Genomic DNA, 14,868 nt, shown 5'->3' with positions numbered 1-14,868 from the left:
CTCTTTGGCGAAATTGAAATTTTCCATCATGGGCATTTGCTTTGCAACAAAATTTTGAGTAATTGTTAAAATTACTAGTTTGAATATACTAGTATATGTTTTTCTAACAAATTCAAAAAGGCTAAGGAAAGTGCTGTAATTCGTATTTATAGTAAGAAATATTACTGCCTTTTCTTTGGGCAGCTCAGGAACATGTATGTTTGAAGCACAGATTGATTACAACAGGCTGTCAAATTGCTAGTGTACTATTTACCATTCCAAATAAAATCCAACCCAAGTTAGCCAGTTTAAAGCTTATTGACAAATCACAGATCATGAAATGGGCAAGCTTGGAAGGGGTCACAGTGGGTCTTCTGGTTCAACCTTCAGGGCCCTCCCAGAGCACATGGCAGAGAACTGTGTCCAGATAGATCCTAAATATTTCCACTGAGGGAGACTCCACACCCTCCCTGGGCAGCCTGTTCCAGTGCTTGGTCATCTGCACAGTAAAGATGTTCTTCCTCATGTTCAGGTGGAACTTCTGTGCATCAGTTTCTACCCATTGGCCCATTCCCCCTTGTCCTATTGCTTGGCACCACTGAGAAAGGCCTGGCTCCATCCTCTGACACCCTCCTGTCACACACCTGTAGACATTGATAAGGTCCCCTCTCATTCATCTCTTCTCGAGGCTGACCAGGCCAGACTGCCTCAGCCTTTCCTCCTAAGTGAGACGCTCCAGCTCCTTACTAATCTCTGTAGCCCTCTGCAGGACCTGCTCCAGGAGCTCCAAGTCTCTCTTGCCCTGAGGAGCCCAGAACTGAACACTCCAGATGTGCCTCACCAGGGCTGAGTAGAGAGGCAGGATCATTTCCCTCAACCTGCTGGCAATGCTGTTCCAAATGCACCCCAGGATCCCATTGGCCTTCTTGGCCACTGCTGGTCATGGACAGCTTGTTTTCCACCAGGACCCCCAGGTCCTTCTGCACAGAGCTGCTGTCCAAGAGCTCAGGGGGCTGTTCCTCCCCAGGAGCAGGACCTGCGCCTGCCTTTGCTGAATTTCAGAAGGTCCCTCTCTAAGCGTCTCTCCAGCCTGTCGAGGCCCTTCAGAAGGGCTGCACAACACCCTGGGCTATGGGCCCCTCCTCCTGGCTTTGTGTCTGCAGGGAACTTGCTGAGAAGGCCTCTGCCCTTCATCCGAGTCACTGATGAATTAGGTAAATCAGGGCCCAGTATTGAGTCCTGGGGGACACCACCAGTGACAGGGCTCCAAACAGGCCCTGTGCTGCTGATCATGACCCTCAGGGATCTGCCACTCAGCCGGTTCTCAACCCACCTTACTGTCCACTAATCCAGCTCACAATTCCTTAGTTTACCTATGAGGATGTTGTGGGAGATGTTGTTTCAGTGTTGAAAGCCTTGCTGAAGCCCAGGGAAACAACATCCACTGCTCTCCCCTTAAATTGTAATCCCCATGATGGATCCATGAGGCAGAGCCTCGTTCCCTCAGCTTTCTTTTGGAGCAAGTATTCTCCAGTTCCGAGCTTCACAAAGGCTTTCCTAGCAGATAAAAAAGGCTATTCTTGTACATCCACCCACTTGAAAAAGCAGATTTTCCAATGAGTCCTCCATTTGCTCCAGTGTACTCTCAGTAGGCCTGGCTGAGGTCTGTAGGGGGGAGTTAAAGGCCTCGTTCACGGGATCAACCCACAGGCTACTCAATGCCGAAGCAGCCATCTCTGCACATCACTTATTCAAAACCTAGGAACTATACACAGGGAACAGAAGAGATATACACAGGGAACAGAACTAAGAGAACATTATTAACCTTGGGACAGGTTGGAAGGCACAGTACTTAGGGCACAGACTAGGGATACTCATTCAAAGAGAAGCTCCCCAATACTATGCATACAGGGAGTGGCCCTGAGCTGTATTTGCTACACATTAATCAAACTTGTGCTGAAAACTTGTGTTCATTTCCTCATGAGCTTTCTTATGCTGTTCATCCTCATGGTATTTTAGGTATTATAGTTACACATGTACTTATAATGTAAATAAACATTTAATATATGTAGATTAGTGTATTACATTGTTCTAATGCATTAGCACTAACATTACAGTATTAGCACAAAAGCATTTATTGATCTTTATGAATCCCTAGTGGGGTGAGAAAGTAATAATTTATTGTCTTAAAAAGATCAAGACAAAGGTTTTTATTAATTCAAGGCATCCATTTTGAGCTGCCTGAGCACCATGTATTTAAAACACTTAGTATTCTATAGTTATGTAAAGTACTGAAAGCACAGCTACCATTCATTCTCATTTCAGATTTTAGTACTTAGCAGTTCTGTAAATTAGACTCCTTTTCAGACAGAAAAGAAGGAAAAAATTGAGGTTTTTTAATATTACCAAATATTGGCCTGAGTCTAGAAAACAGCCTAAGCATTTTGTCTGCATTTTTCCTAATGTAATCAACTCAGGAAAAATCTGTTACAGTTCTGCCAATCCCTGTCTAGATAAATTTTAAGTAAAGAAAGTAATGATAAGGAGGTTGGCAGTGGTCACAGCAGAATATGAGCTTTGCAGATCATATTCCCAAAACTGGGAAGATACAAATGTTAAACCAATACAGCTACATATTTTAGTATTTCTACGGCTTCTTTACACACATAATAGTCATCAAACAGACCCCAAATTTCTGTTAGGTGATCTGATAAACTGAAAATCATTGAGTAACAAAGTTCCTTGGTTCTGTATGTTCTTCCCAGGAGAAGGATGTATCCTGAAAATCCATATATGCCTCAAAAGAGGTACTGGATACAAAGGGGTAAAACAAACACCCTCAAATTCCTTTCCCAGAAATACATCTGCCAACCAGAAAATACCATTTAAGCACCACTTCTATTCTTGGAGAGGACCCTCACCACCCTTTGGTCTCCTTGCCACACAGATCAAGAGTTGGATTTTTTTCTTGAAAATATTGCGGTGGTTTCTCTCACCATGTCAGTCTAAAGGTACAGAAAAGGCAAAACCAAGTGTGCATCCATGAATTGAAGGACTGGCATAAAAAAAGTTATGTAAGAAACTTTGCAAGGATCACTGCAAAACTGTCTATGTTCTGAGAGAGAGATTAATAAGAAAAAAAACCATGGACATCTGCACTGAGAAATAGAATGGGGATAGGGTAGAAAGAAAAAAACAATATAAATAACATATTAAGTTTTCCATGGAAAAGATAAGGGTAATAAATGGCCAGAATGAACTTTCAGGGCAAACACAAATTGCTTATACAAATACTGAAAGAAAGAAATGCAAATCCTAGAGATAATATAGGCTTATAATTAATTATTTATTTGTTTTAGTCTCCTTGGTGTGCAGGTCAAACCAACTCAATGCACCATTGTTGTGCAAACCATTGGGAATAAACTTGTATGAGAAAAAAGGAGACAAAGATTAATAATAATAAATAATATCAGTGACAAATAAAAAGATGCGTAGCAATGAGGAGGCCATTAAATGCAGGGCAGCATCAGTTATGGCTTGCTTCTGATTTGAAGGAAAAATGTTAAAAATTTGTAAGGAGTCCACACTATCAATTGGTAAGAAACTATTTATAAGACTATCTTTTGCCTATAGAAGCTGACACAGTCCCCTGAATTTCTGTGAGATTTTTACATTGTGTATCTAATAGTATTTTTATATAGCTGTGTATACTGCCTTTTCAAGACTCCAAAAGATTTAATTTATTATGAGGCAATACTGACTGTCCAGTGCTGTCTCAGAGAAAAACTTCATAACTATGCAATAGAGGGTGTTAAACAACAAGCAGGGCAAAATGACCTAATGGGTCTTTTCTATCTTGTGGTTTGAATCTCTTAGCAAACACTTTGAAGCTGCCAGAACCAAAGCAAAATTATGAGAACATAAAGAAAGCAAACAAAGTAATGCACAAAGATAGTAGGCCTCAAATACTTTTGCTGTTCCATTAATAAACCAGGACATGCTAAAACCACAAGGAGAGGCATAACCATTCCTGGGTGTTGCACCTCTCACTCCCAAAATTTGGTGAATATAGAAATTATGAGTTTGTGCTAGGACCACAGAGATAGGAACTGGAGCACAGCTATAGAACTTTTAGAAGAGGTCTTGTGTCATGTGGATACTTTGACATTGTAGTACAATTGTAAGGAAAGCAGGAGTAAGCACTGTAAGCAGTGACTGTATTTCACCATATACAGAATATATCAAACATTTTAGGAAGCCTGCAAGTGGGTAAATGGCTCCCAGCCACAGAGCACTGATTCTTAGGATGCAGTGTGTTTTACCGAATTAAACTTTTCCCAGTTTAAGAGTGTTGGATTCCCTAAGAGCCCTATGGAGTCATTTAAAATCTAAATGGTTGGAACTTTCCCCAGCTTAAAAACTGTTCAGGGAAGAGAATTTAGGTTTAGCTAATCTCTAGATTAGCAAATTTGGGTTGTAGGTCTCTAATCTCTAGAAGAGACCTACAAGGAGCATGCATAATTTCTGTTATGTGTTGGGAAAGCAAAAAATTAAAAATAAGGACAACAAGATGCTAAGAGAACACATTAGGAGCCAATGAAATCAGATTGAAAATGAGTGGTAGGGCCAGTTACATGAAAAAACGGGAGTTGTTCACACTGTAATCAGCTACTTGCAAGGCAGTCATCCTTATAATCCATACAGCATGGGAAAATGAAACAGAGATGAGGAGTCAAGGACAACCCTGGACACAATTACCCATGTCCAGATTTAGATCAAAAGCAGTGTAAGTACAAGATGGCACAACACATGTCCTAACTGAGAATACAGAGACAGACAAATTAAGATGCAGAGCAACTGGCTGAGATTACTAATTTGATTAGTTATGAGGGCTCTATGGTAGCACTGCTACACCCCTGGACTGGTCAAATAGGAATATGCCCAGCAAAGACCCAGGACAGCATGAATATGTGGGTGCCCAAGATCTTCAATGTGAGCTTCTCACTCTTCATGACATTGAAGAGCAGAATTCTGGATGAGTGCATTTTCATGCACGTCTGCATGCATGTGAGTGAGCATTGCATGACTGAATGACTATGGAGAGGATCAACTGAGAAACTTCTTATACACATTTCTTTCTTGGTGTATAAATGTGAGCTGAGTGAATTTTAAAAAGTACATTTATGCAATTGGGAAAGGGTATTAAAGAAGACTCCAAGATTTCAGCATTTAGAGTCAGGCAGAGGATATATCTGCCATTAGGTGAAGTTGGAATAGCTTCACAGAAATGAATGGAGGGGGGGGGTCTAAGAACTATATAGGTACAAAGGACAATAAAAACCCAACCCTTCATGGTTCAAGTTAGCCTTAGGAGTCATACCAGAACAGATCTTTTGAGGGCATCTCAAAGCAAGCAGCTACGTGCAAGATAGAGATGTGAACAATTCATAGGCTAACTTCCAATCTTTGTGATTATGAGAGTATTTCCTCTGCCAACATCTGAGCAGGGGAGTGAGGGTTAACCCTTGAACATAGCTATAGCAGGCAAATCTTTCGAAACCAGTTTATCCCAGTTCCAGTAACTACACAATGTTCAGTGCCTGTGAGATGCAAATATCAAGTTTATGATTAACTGTGTTAAATTCCATGGAACTGCAAGGACTTTTATTTGTTTGTATAAAGAAACTGAGACAATGCACCCTTTCCTTACTATGCTTTCCCTTCAATAACATTGAAGAGAAAAACTTTCACTGGATGCATGTGCTATATCCTTATATTTCCAAAGAGTTTTCTTCACATCATTTAGTTGGAAGGGGAGTTAGCACACTATCTGCCAGGGAATATGCATGTCTGATGCATGTGTGACCAGAAATATCATTCTAAGGAAGATGGGGGATAGAATAAGCAAATATTTAATACCGACCCCATTAGAAGTCAGCTGGTTCCCGCTACAAAACTTGCACTGAGGAGAGAGACTTTCTAAGCAGGAGAGAGAGAGGACTTCAGGGGCCTGAGTTATTCCTCTGGGTTCTGTCAGAATCTTTCAGCAATTTGCCTCTCAGGGTTTCTCACTCACAATGCTAAGGAGGCTGCACTTCTTGAAACACTGTAAAGATGTAACACTATAAAGATGAACACATTCCTGTTCCTGAGACATTCCAAATTCCAGTGGTTATGTCTAAAGATGAAGACTCCGCAGAGTTTATTAGAGATGCCATAAAGGGGCATCTTGGATATAGCAGACTGTGTACCAGGCTATTGTACTAGCACTTACCATGCTAATTAAACTTGAGGGGGACAGAAGTTCAGCCTTTATCCTTAGAGTTCTGCTGCATAAGTATTTGAGGTGGGCTGTTCATGTCTGATACTCCTAATATTTTCCAGATGCCTTTTACTCAGCAAAGATTTCATGTTTCTTATCCTTACATCTGGCACGTTGTTCCCAGATTATAGCACATGTACATCACTTTTTCCAGGACAAGGGGCCAGTGTAATTCGGTTTTGTGGGTGTTTGCACTGAGGAGCTTTATCTGCCTCTTACAAACGAGACTATTCAGTCTGGAAGGTGACCATATGAACAGTATCACAGGCACTGCAGTGAGGCACACTGACATGAAGCTGGCACCTCATCACTTCTGTATAGGGTTACTACACAACATTGCATTAGTCAGAATTAATGACTTGATTTATTTAGAATGAAAAACCTTCTCCTGGGTTTCTCCCATGCCCTTTCTGAAACGACGTTTAGCAGCTGGCATTCTGCATCTGTGGGAGGAAAGAATGAGAAGAATTGTAGTGACTTTAATAGGATTTATTCTGTGGCTTGCAAACTGGGCTCAGTGACCCACAGCAAAACAGCCCTGAATTTCAAAGGAGTGAGTCTCTCCTTGAGCTGCTCCCTAAGACAGTGAAAGCCTTGGAGCTGGAGTTGTGATCTCCAGGAAACTTCATCACTGGTCTCATGCCCTGCAGGAGATGCTTCTTCTTACATGCAGACATATTAAGAGGCAGCAATGCCTCTTGCAATCACCCCAGTGGTGGGAATCAGTCCCCCACTGATTAAGGAGACAGGTGGCTTTTTCATGCACCCCCACACCCATACACACACTGCAGAAATGCCTCTCTAGAGCACACCTGAGGGAAACACCTGCTGGGGCTGCCAAATCTGGAGGAAAGATTAGACACAGACTTTCGGTCAATTTCTGTACTAGGAGATTGCACCATTGCTACTAAAATGGATTGGATATTCTGTTCTTTCTGCCAAGTGCATCATTTAGTTGATTAACGGTGTTGATGGTCTAATCTAATTGGGGGACAGGCACAAGATCTGTAGATCTGAGCATTCTTGCATATGGACAGAAAGAGCACAAAAAGCATGTTCTCAGATCACAACACAGGAAACACAGGAAAATAAATTAGTATTCCCAAAATTTACAAAAGAAGAAATGGAGTGGAGAAGAAAAGGGAAGAGGCAGAAAAAAGGGAGAAAATACGAAGAGAAGTTTCAACTTCATAGGAAATGGTATGGTCACTTTCCATATCTTTTTTTTCCACCATACATTTGATTGTATGTTTTATTTGCTTTTTATATTTATAGATGGCCTGCAGTGGTCCTTTCTGACCTTAACCACTTTGTGATTTCATAGGAAACTTCAGGCTCTCAGGGACCTCAGAACATGTCTAGTTCAGCCTCCTGTTCAATCCAAAGCCAGGTAAGTGATCAAACCAGGTTGCTGTAGGCTTTAGGGTTGTTTTTTTTTTTGGTTTTTTTTTTTTTTTTTTTTTTTTTTTTTTTGTCCCTTTAAAGCAGTTTCTTGATCAGTCAAGAGTATTTCATTAATTGAAACTCCTGTTATAATTATCATTGTAACCAGTCTATCATCTAGACTAGTTTAAAACATTCCTCAGAATGGTGCTGATACCTCTTCCTTTACAGACTCTTCAGAGATTTATCACATTCTGGCCAGTTTTTCTGGCTCAGTTTTGCCCTGATCATGTTGAAAAATATACTCCAGTTATAATCCACTGTTAAAGTCCTCTCACCATGTCACTTCATCTTCACATCTCCAATAATACTGGTAGGTAGAGGCACCAAGGCACCATAAAATCCATTGTCCATTAGAATACAAGTTGAAAGAAAGCAGCCATCTGTTCATGTGCAATTGTGTGCAGTAAAAAATAACAGAAGCAAATTCCCCTGAAAATAGTGGTTAATTATATGTGAGTCCAACCATTGTTAAATATTACCTTCAGCATTTTTCTCCACATAGCATAGTTGCATAAAACAGATTCCATTTCTAGCACCAGGTCTCATCCCTGGAAAATCAATGGCAGTGGAGGCAGGTAAGCCATGATATGTTCATACATTGTTTCATTGAAAGATACAACAAAAAAGAAATTATTCTAGAACTCGAAGGCTTATCAGCCATCTTACTATTCCAAACATTCATCATATAAATACTGTAGCATATGAATTTGATGTGAGTTCCTAATGACATAATTCTTCATGGAATGTGATTTGTTTATAATAATAAGAAATACAGAATGTGTCATAGAATCCTGGCATAAAATAATTTGGTATGCAACTTGTAATGCAGGAACATAATGTTTCTATTTGCTATCACTGAACTGTCATTATTAAAATAATGAAAAAGATGAGGGAAAAAGGGGAGAGAGACTGGCAATGATCTATGAAGCACCATTTGGTAACTATTACTATTCTTTGAGATGCCAGTTGAAGTATGCGTATAAAATGAAGACCACATTTCAGAATCACCATCAAGATCAGATTTCAATAATTTAAAATGCAGAATGAATTTCTATTTTATAAATATACATATTTTATATATATATATATATATATATATATATATACACACACATATATACATATAATTTTGACTGAAATTTGTCTGAATAGAAGTGACCATTTACAATATTTGAAAGTGAACAAAAGCTTTAAACTATACCATGCTTTCATGTAGACAGCTGAGAGCTGTTAGAATTATTTGCTCTTCAGTTCTGACAGAGTGTGCTGTTAGTAGCTGGGCTAGCAGATTCAAAAAATCACCTTCACTGGATTTTTTAATGCCCTGTTAACATGGACTCTCATTCCCAGTCATGGGTTTCACAGCCTGGTTGCCTGGGAGCAGAGGATGGAGCCCAAAGTGTGCAGCGATGATCTGATGATACTCAGTTCAGCCCTGGGGCTGGCTCAACTCTTGGGTGCTGCATTTGCCTATTTAAAATCAGCTTCTCTTTACTAATACCCAGTGGTGTCACTGCAAATAGCTACATCACCTGGCATTTTTTAAATTGTTTCAACTGCAAATTTTATAGAGAGATGAGTCCCTTGGACATAGGTATGAAAATAACAAATCTCCTATACGAAAGGACAATAAATCATGACTCAGGTGACTCACTCCCTGCATAGAGGACAGAAAATGAAAGAGTAAGCCTTGAATAAGAACTGACTGAGACCTGAGTGAGACCAGTTACTGAGATAATTAGCTAAGGTCTTTTCATATATACATTAATGAACCAGAAGATCAAAGTCTTTGGCAAGGCCTGTAACCACGACTGCAACATTGTCTTGCTATGCAATAATGAACTCATTATTGGCTGCTTTCATAAATTACATGTGGTAGACTATTTTATTTTTAATACTGTACATAAGGCACAAAAACAACTACAATGTTGTTTTAGAAAATTTTAATTGCTAAGCATGCACTTTCATGTAATAAGCACATTCTTACTTTCAGCTGATTGCTGCTACTAGTTTTGTCCTTTCACTGGAAATTTCCTGACAGGTGGCAAGCCTTCTCTTATTTTGTGGAAGAAAGGGGAGATAAGTGACTGAATGACCAAAGTGAATTTGAAGTATGTTGCATCACTTGAGAAAAATCTATAAAATCTACCTCAGAGGTAGGAACAAGAGATTAACATGCTAAGATTATGTAAGACTGAGAAAAGTAAATGTTCTAACACTCAACTTCACCCTGTCTTTTTGTGCCAGCATGTTTCTGCTATTTAACTTATTAGGGACAGTTATGTCTGGACCCATGACCACAGAGTTGATGTTTAGCTTGGAAAATTATGTATGTACAGCTCTGGAGTTGATCGTAGGAAATCTGGAATGCTTTTCTACTGTAGACTTTCTGCAACATTGTAGACAGGTTATATGATTTTTATTTTTCAGAGCTGTAAAGCACTGTATCATTTTACACAGCTGCTGGGAGAATAAATGTATAAATGTTCACAATCTATAGTTGAGAAAAGTTTACAAGCACCCATCTAATTGCAACTTCCAGATAAAATCACAGCAGTTCATGAAGGAAGTTGTTGACTGTTACTGTTGGCAGTAAGATGTGATATAGAGAAAAACTTTGTCACAAATGGGCAAGTTATTATTATGTGGGCATGTTAGTATATGCTCTCTTTTAAAATGGCATAAGAAAGAAAGGTATTTTATCTGTTGGCAAAGTTTCTGATGCAAAAATTATATATATATATTCACATTTATTTATGACCCACTCAGAAGATCTGACACTGCTGGGGAGAAGTTTAAGCTTAGGCATTAAGCCATCAGTTGCTACAGTAACAGCAATTATTCACTGCTCTGGGACATAGGGTAAACCTGACACATTGATTGCCACCCCCTCCTCTCCCCCCCGCTCCCTAAATTTTTTACTTAATGATTTACCTTCAAGGCGATGATCGGATGATTCACAACTCGGATGAAAATAAGGGCGAGTGAAATCCCAACATCGAACAGTTTATTCAAAAACTCTTTTTGCCTGGAAATTTTCCACAAGGTAACATTTTTCCATGTGCTTCATTATTTGAATTGCTCTGCAAACTTTTGTCAACCCCCACAGTTCTCACCAAGTATTCACCAAAGCTTTTGTTTCCAGCATGACTATTCATAATGTCTTATTCATCTGTGACCTCAGTACCATGTTATGGTTGTTTTTCTCCCTAACTGGATGACTTGAAAACCCACAAAGAAGAAGGCTGCAGGAACACTTCCACCGAAAATACTCGTGCATGTCAGAGCATGTCACTGCAGAAGTGTGGCTAGGTGGATGTTTATGGCTTGTCCCTATTTCACAAACTCTATAGTAAACAAAATGGCAAAGCCAAATGCAAAGCCCAGCAAGTACGGTCCTGGGTTGTTATTAAAATATACATTCCCAAAGCTCTTTGAATGACTTCAAAGTTCCCTTGAGAAAGACATGGAGAAACTCATCATTGCTTCACTAATGTGTAGGACCTGTGCAGTGCAGTTTTGGTGTGCTCTTCTCATGTCCTCGAGAGAAAAAGGGATGTGGTTGGGAGACCTGCAGCTAGATGTAGCTCCCCAGGAAATGCTCACAGCCTCTAAAAGATGCTTCACTCATAGGAACTTTATTGTCCCAGTGAGTGCTGTCACTGCCAGTGCTGCAGAGTGCCTTCTATATTGCCTTTGGAAATCTTTTGTGAGGATTTTAGTGATGAACAAGAACTTGGTCTAGACACTGAGCTCTTTTTGCTAAACAAACAGAATGTTTACTGTAGTTTCTATGAAAAAAAAAAAAAAAAGGAAGAAAACAAAAAAAGAGCAAGAAAAGAGCCTCCTAACACCCAAATCTAAATGCAGGGGGCAAAGTCAGAAGATGTGTGCCCTCAGCTTCAAGGACACCAGCAATCGATACCATGGCTCCCTGCCAGGAGCACTGCCCATCTGAGCTGAACATCCCAGCTGTTCCTTGGTAATCTATTGGAGGCAGAGTCCTCTCCTTCCTCAGAGGGCTCTGCTTCACCCCACTCCAGCACTAGCTTCTGTAGCCTGCTAATTTCAGTGTTGAGATAGAGCTAAGTGTTAGGTTAACCTGCCACTCCCTTTGTCAGTGCAAGACTATCTTCATTATATTATGTGAGTCTGTGAAACATCAAAAACTGTTTCTCTCTGTAACTTTTAGCCCATTAATTATCAGTAAGCATCAAGAGTCCAAATTGCTCCAGCCCAGCAATGGAGTTATTCTTTCATTGTCCCCATTTGGCTGGTGCAGGAAGGAAGCAGGATCTCTAGACCTGTTCCAGACCTTAACATTGCCTTTTCTTCTGCCTGCTCATGCCTGAAATTGGTAATGAGAAAGCTATTCCTACTTTGCTCTCAATACAAAGCATTGTATTAGCTTGCTGTCACTTTGAGTGCTAGCTTATCTCTCTCCACCTGCAATTAAAATGTCCAAGGAAGGGCATCAAAGTCTTAAACTGCACCTTGAGTTAAAACCCCTTTTTGTTGGATTAACTCTTCTGCATACACACTGCACAATTTGCATTCTTGCATCACAAACAAGTATTTCCTGCAGTCCTATTGTCCCATACTCATCAGAATTCTGGCTTTTTCTAAATCAATTTTCACACCGACCATTCAATGCTCAGTTTGTCCTCTGGCAAAAATCATTCCCAAAGACATGTGAATCAAGCCATTCTGAATGGGAAAGAAGGAATACCTTTAGCCACAAATACTCAAAAGGATTGTTGGGTTTTTTTTCTCTTGGGTAGTGAACCAGATGAGAGCATAAATTCTTCCAGTAATTTTCCTTCTCCTGTAAATGCATCATACTCTTAAGGCAGCTTGAAAGTGAAGATGAGAGCACTCCAATGAATTCTTTCTGAAAGAAAGCAAATGCCTAGGTAGAAAAAGATCAAAGTGGAATAGGCTTTCCAATCTGTACTAACACACTGATCTTGAGCTATAACATTAACTGTCATTAATCTGTGAAATATTTGGCACAAAGACATGCAATGGCTGTGTCACTAATCATAACTGTGGAAGTGTATCTTTGCTCCTGTTAGCTTAAAAGTGGATCTGACCATGAAAGTAAGAACATCCAGGCATTTGAAAATGTGGGACATACAAACCTCACAACAGATTACATGATCTGATGCATCACAAAGACATCAAGGAAAATTAAGCTTAGGATGAGTCTCAAGGTCTGTGCAGTCACCATTCCTGCACATGGGCAGATAGTGAAGAAGCTGTTTCTAGCACTCCATTGCTTGACAATGAGTCAAGTATAATACTTTTTGCTATTAAAATTAAATATCTACAATTGCATGTCAGTAAGACAATCAGCAATCAGGTGATGGAAAAACATTAATCTTAAAAAAAAAGAAAGTAAAATTTTTGCAGTTGAACAGTTGAAAACTCTTTTTTCCCCACTAAACAGTGGGGAAAAGAAGAGAAAGAAGAATGGAATTTAAGTTCAGCTTTTAGCAGAAGTCTCAACTGTTTTTAAGCTGGCTCTTGATCTATGGATGTAAGGACTTAGGTGAACTGGCACCATCCAGCAAGAGAGAATAGGACATAGCGGTTACAATGCTTAGGTTTGTTATAGTCCTCTGGTTTCACTGAGGTTTTCTTTAATCATTTTAATTCTCTTTTAAATCATCTGTTGTTTCAGGGTCCCTAAAATACATTATGGAATTGCAAGCTAAAGCTAAGGCATACCCACTCAACAGTGACTCACTGTGCGGCCTGGGCAAGTGTCTGTCTCAGTTCAGGAAGAGGTGAATGGGGCAGTGATAGTTCTCAGTCTCATAAAACACTTCAAGAACTTCCTGTGAAAAGGAGTAGCTCTGACTCTACAGTCTCTTACCTGCCTCCTTCCTAGCCAAGTAACATAGGAAGAGCAAAGGACAAAAGCCCTGTAGAAAACTAATTCCTCCTGCTCGGCATCTCTTTATATCAGATGTTGGAACCCCCACCCATCCCTTCCTGACACATCTGGTAAGTGTATCTCCTCCACCAGACCAATAATGCACCATCATGGGGGAGTAGGAGGTAGGGTGGGGATTGACAGTAGGATAAATATACTGAGAGGGAGAAAGAAATTAAGGGAAAGCCTACAGTTCAGTTATTTCAGGAGTTTTCCTAAGAGCGGGTCCATGAAAAAGGCAGAGGGGAGGGCTATGGAGGGCTGTGAGCAGGTTGAGGATACTGACAGCTGAAGAATGGGGCTGCAGCTGGCTCTGCTGTGCCCAGTAAGCATCCAGTGGCTGGTGGCTTGTCAGGTCCCAGGAGCATTACTTGTGGGTCAGTGCCTTTACTGTTCTGTGCAGAGTCAATCCATTTAAAATGGCAGAGAAAAAGTGATGGGACATGGTCTAAACTTTTCATATTTTAGTAAAGATAAAGAAGCTTTTACAACATCCTTTTCTGGCTATCCTCCTGGTTCTAGATAAAAGTGGAAGTTACAAGAGTACTTTGGTGATCTGCTCTGGGTGAGCCAAAGTGCCTTGGCTCTGGCTGGAGCAAGATCAAACCCTCCGCAGGGAGCAGTGTCAAGGTTAGAGCAGCAAGTGCACTGGAAAACACAGGTTGCAGACACTGTAGAATCAGTGCTGTTTCCTGCTTGACTCAGCCTTTGTTTTTAATTTGGTATTGTCATCCACTTGTTTACACTGATACAGACCTAGTCTGGATAAACCAATCCATGATTTCCAAACAGCTAACACATTCCATCACGGGTCATAATCCCACGCTTGATTGATCCATCATGGCCTCTAACAGTCATGCCAGTGTGTGGAATTGCACCCATTTCTTGCTCTGCTTGTCTCAGACAGTGCCACAAAGGTGAATGTGAATGGTGGTAACAAAGCATTGGGTTGTACTGATGCAACGTGTTTGGGCTCAGCTGCAATATCACCGTTTCATAATGCAGACAGCTTTGAAGAACCAGACCCCAAACGGCCTGTGAAGCACAGCTGCAGGGCAGAGCTGGAAAAGCAGAGTGGGCCAGAGGGAGACACCCAGAGCAATGCATCCAGGTGTATGGGGTGGGTAGAGACAGATGCAGAGGGTCTGATACCGACAGGTATTACTCGATAGAAAGAGCAACC

General features: G+C 40.4%; 1 long non-coding RNA gene across 2 annotated transcripts; it reads right to left on the bottom strand.

The window, feature by feature from the left end:
* Positions 1-6,646: 6,646 nt before the first annotated feature.
* LOC132328341 (uncharacterized) lies at positions 6,647-10,951 on the bottom strand. 2 transcript variants are annotated; one of them, XR_009486745.1, is made up of 3 exons: positions 10,682-10,951; positions 8,227-8,295; positions 6,647-6,744 (listed from the first exon to the last, which is right to left on the bottom strand). It is a non-coding gene; the product is annotated as an uncharacterized LOC132328341 (long non-coding RNA). The 2 variants fall into 2 exon arrangements; XR_009486744.1 differs by lacking the exon at positions 8,227-8,295.
* Between the last annotated feature and the right edge of the window lie 3,917 nt (positions 10,952-14,868).

Source organism: Haemorhous mexicanus, chromosome 6 (assembly GCF_027477595.1).
Source record: "Haemorhous mexicanus isolate bHaeMex1 chromosome 6, bHaeMex1.pri, whole genome shotgun sequence".
Taxonomy (NCBI): domain Eukaryota; kingdom Metazoa; phylum Chordata; class Aves; order Passeriformes; family Fringillidae; genus Haemorhous; species Haemorhous mexicanus.
The sequence above is the reverse complement of the archived record's forward strand: the minus strand, read 5'-3'. Positions and strand labels throughout refer to the sequence as shown.